This window comes from Bos indicus, chromosome 13, assembly GCF_029378745.1.
Source record: "Bos indicus isolate NIAB-ARS_2022 breed Sahiwal x Tharparkar chromosome 13, NIAB-ARS_B.indTharparkar_mat_pri_1.0, whole genome shotgun sequence".
Lineage (NCBI taxonomy): Eukaryota > Metazoa > Chordata > Mammalia > Artiodactyla > Bovidae > Bos > Bos indicus.
This window is the reverse complement of record NC_091772.1, coordinates 43,194,390-43,198,483: the sequence shown is the minus strand read 5'-3', so window position 1 is coordinate 43,198,483 and position 4,094 is coordinate 43,194,390. Positions and strand designations below refer to the sequence as shown.

Genomic DNA, 4,094 nt, shown 5'->3' with positions numbered 1-4,094 from the left:
AGCTGTGGGTTGAACGTGACTGGAGAAGCTGGAAACTGCCCCAGGGCTGGAAAAGAGGCTGTTATCTGCCAGCATGCAGCTTTGCCAACATGAGCTCGTCTTCCCGCCAGGCTCCATCTCCAGGTGTGATGCTCAGCTCTCAGCTTCTCACCCACCTGCCAGAGAAAAACATGAAAGCTGTGATAACTGGGGGAGGGGCAGGAAGCAGATGGGCAGAAGGCACCCCCAAGGTTGACTCTGCAGAGTTGGGGGCGCCCTCACCCCTGCTTTCTTACCACTCCACCACCGTGTTTTCAGGGCCCTGCTGAGCCTCAGGACAGGAGGGGGCTGCCCAGAGTCTCTGCCCAAAGGAAAGTGCGGCCTGAGACAAGAGGGTATGAAGCCCACATGGGACAAACCTCACAAACCACAGGGGTCAGTGAATAGTCAGCGGTGACTTTTTCATAGCATCAGAGGTGCCCGCATCTCACAGGGAGCAGCACAGCTTTGGGGGCACAGTAGGCCCGGGTCAGGCAAGTCCTCTCAGACCTCCGTGTGGCTGATCCCAGCAGGCAGCGTGCTTTTCCAAAACAAGGGAAAGAGACCCACAGGCGTGTCAGTACACACTCCAGGACCGCGTCTAAGCAACTGGGCAGAGTCCCTGGAACCTGACGTGCTGCGTGCCTGCGGGGTAGGGGCGTGTAGGCGATCTTTTCCACAAGTGGAAACTATTTCAGCAGCCATGCTCCAGCGCTAACACAGCCAGGTCCTCCAGGGCAGGAGCTCCCGACTTTCCAGTCACTTTCTTTGTTGCAGGAACAGACTAGCAAGGGCAGATGCTGGCATCTGTCTGCTGATCAGCATGGGTCCAAAGGGTGCGGAATGAGGTTCTTCAGTCAGAGCCATGGAAAGTGACACCCTGACCTGCAATGCCCCGCACCCTGAGCAGCCAGGCAGGCTCCCTGACCTGGGAGAGTGCTCCTCCCTCCCTCCTTCCCTCCCCCTCTCCCCTTCCCCCTCCCCTTTCCCCTCTCCCCATCTGCCTCCCTCCCTCTTTCCCCATCCCCCTCCCTCCCTCCCTCTTTTCCCCTCCCCCTCCCTCTTTCCTCCTTCCCCCTCCTCCCCCATCCCCCTCTTCCCTCTTTGTCCTCCCTCCACTTCCACACTTACCCCTCCCCCCTCCCCTCCCTCTTTTCCTTCCCCCTCCCTCCCTTTCTCCTTCCCCCTCCCCACTTTCCTCCTTCTCCCTCCCCTTCCCCTTTCCGTCTCCCTCCTCCCTTTTCCCCTCCCCACTTCCTCCTCCCTCCTCCCCTCTCCTCTCCCTTCCTTCCTCCCCACCCCTTTCTCCCCCTCCCTCTCCATTCCCCCTCTTCCCTCCTTCTCCTCCCTCCACTTCCACACATTCCCCCTCCCCCTCTTTCCCCCTCCCTCTCCCTCCTACCTATCCTCAACCAGGCTCCTCTTTACCTGGGTGCACCGCAACCCAAAACACTGAGACACCAAGGTCTGCAGCAAAGAGAGGATCCATCAGCAGGGCCACCAGGCAAGGAGATGGGAAAACAAACCCCAAATCCGGTTCCCCTCAGGCAAGGGGCTTATGTGTTTATGGGATGAAGACTGAAGAAGCAGGTCGTCTGAGACACGGGACCGTGGGGAAAGGTGATAGAAAAGGGTGTCCCGGTCGTCGCTTTGTGCAGGCATAGCTCAGCAACAGGCCTTTGCATGTTCGCACACTCAGTTGAAAGGTCAGTGGTCCCAGCCAGTCTCAACCAGCTCAGCTCAAACTGGACACCGCTGACTCTTGCGCAGCTGAACTAGACACAGCTGACTCCAGCTTTCTGGAAAACAACCGGAGCAAACGTCTTATTGTTTAGGCGCCTTGCAGCCTGGAGGATGAGCCAGACGTCTGCAGCAACAATTAAAAGCACCTTGATGAGTAAAGGCAGGTGCGATGGGTTTAACTAATCCTTGGTTTCAATCCCTCAGACCCAGCCAGGCCCCACCTGTTCCAGGCTGCGCCTCCAAGGCCCCATTGACCCATCCCCCCGCTAGTCCCCCCAGGGATCTGTTGCTGCCCCCGCGACACTGAGCACTTCCCACCGTCAGCATCACCTTCTCTACTGGTCTGTAAGGTTACTGTCCTTTGCGTCCTTACCACCAGTTCTCCTGACACAGAAAAAGTGCTCAGACGTATCTGCTGAATGAACCAGAAAAGCCACAATATCTTGGCTCAGCCTTAGCGAGAGTCAAGGTACCAGATGGAAGCTGGTCCATGCAGACCCTCAGTGCTGTAAGGGCCCTATGGCAGCCAGGCCTGCCATGAGCCGCCATCCTGGAGTTCAGACCTTCTCCCGCCCCCTCCTGGAGTGCCTCAGCGCTGGCCTGCATGACCAACAGAATAAGATGGAGCTGAAAGCTCGTGACTCTGAAGCCCCTCTGCTGTGCTCGGTCCTGGAGGGAACCAGACACCAGGCTGTAAGGACACTCACGCTGGTGTGTGGACAGGCCCCCAGGCAGAGGAACTGAGTCCTCGCGCCCACAGTCAGCACCAGCTTGCCCAGAGCGTGAGGGGGCCCCTGAGCAGGGGAGGAAACCTTGAGTCCCAAGCCAAGCCTTCAGATGCTGTAACCTCAGCCACCATCTTCTTTTTAAATTTTTATTTATTTTGCTGCCCTGGGTCTTGGCATGTGGGATCTAGTTCCCTGACTGGGGATTGAACCCAGGCCCTCTTGCATTGGGAGCGTGGAGTCTTAGCCACTGGACCACCAAGGACGTCCCAGCCACTGGCAACCTCATCAAAGACACTGGGCCAGAACTAGCTACTTTGCTCCTGGAGAAACTGAAATTAGGGCTTCACAGGTGGCACTGGTGGTAAAGAACCTGCCTGCCAGTGCTGGAGATGTAAGAGGTGTGGGTTCACTCCCTGAGTTGGGAAGCTCCCCTGGAAGAGGGCATGGCAACCCACTCCAGTGTTCTTGCCTGCAGAATCCCATGGACAGTGGAGCCTGGTGGGCTACAGTCCATGGAGTCGCAGTCAGACACAACTGAAGAGAATTAGCATACATGCACTCATGTTTACTAAGGTTTTGAAACCAAAGGAAATTGTTAAATCCATTACACCTGTACCTGTCCTCATTTTATCAAGCTTGCTTTCACTGCCGTCACAAAAGGCTTGCATGTCCTCCACACGTCACTGAGCACAAACAATAAGATGTTTGCCCAAGTTGTTTTCTAAGAATTTGGAGTTAGTTGTGTCTGGTTCAGGCTGGTTGGGACCACCAAGCCTCCCACTGGGCACGCACGAGTGTCCGCCTAGTGACCTTTGAGACATCGGGGACCAAAAGGCTACCTTCAGAAGCTGCTAACTGCTCCATCTACTGAACAAGTGTCCTGTGGAAAACCCACAGCTTAGTCAAGGCCTGCTCAGAGCAACAGTGAAACTCACCTTTTATTTCCCATCACCTTTCCCTTCTCCCCACACCTCAGACCACGCTGCGTCCTTACCCTGTGAATACCCCAGCCCCTCACCTTTAGGGAGGTAGAGTTCAGGCAGGGTTGTTCTCCCTTTTCATGTCCTGGGGCTTGGACCAAAGCAGAGGAAGCAAAAAATAAACCTCAGGGAGAGAAACCAAGGCCACTCTCCCAGGGCAGCAAACAGGGGAGTAGGTCACAAACATGCACTGTGGCCTGAGGCCTGCCGCCCTCTGCCCCTAAATCCTGCGTCCCACTGGCCCAGGCCCACAAGCTGACCTTGAACAGCCCACTCTTACTCAATCTCTTGACTTTACAACGGAGGATAGACTTGTCCTCAGAGTTGGGTGGAAACCTGTAGGTCACGAGGCAGAAAGTGGTTCATGGTGCTTGTGCAGATGAGCAAAAACACAAGTTTTTAGACCTCCAAAAGTTTCTGAAAAACTTTGCAAAGAATCAGAAGTTTTGGAAGCTGTGCTTTTAAAGGGTCCCCCTGTGGCTGTGGCCAGATATTGGCCTCTGGCTTGAGTCCCAAGCTCCCCCGGTGCTTGAGGACGGACGGGGCAGGCGGTGACCATGCTGGGGCCCTCCCCAGGGCAACAGAGCCTGCCCCTGCAGAGGAGCGAGGTCCAGGGTCCTCTGCC

At 56.1% G+C, this 4,094-nt stretch overlaps 1 non-coding gene across 1 annotated transcript; it reads right to left on the bottom strand.

The window, feature by feature from the left end:
- Positions 1 to 2,677: 2,677 nt before the first annotated feature.
- On the bottom strand, positions 2,678 to 2,751 carry TRNAW-CCA (transfer RNA tryptophan (anticodon CCA)). Its single transcript has one exon. It is a non-coding gene; the product is annotated as a tRNA-Trp (tRNA).
- Between the last annotated feature and the right edge of the window lie 1,343 nt (positions 2,752 to 4,094).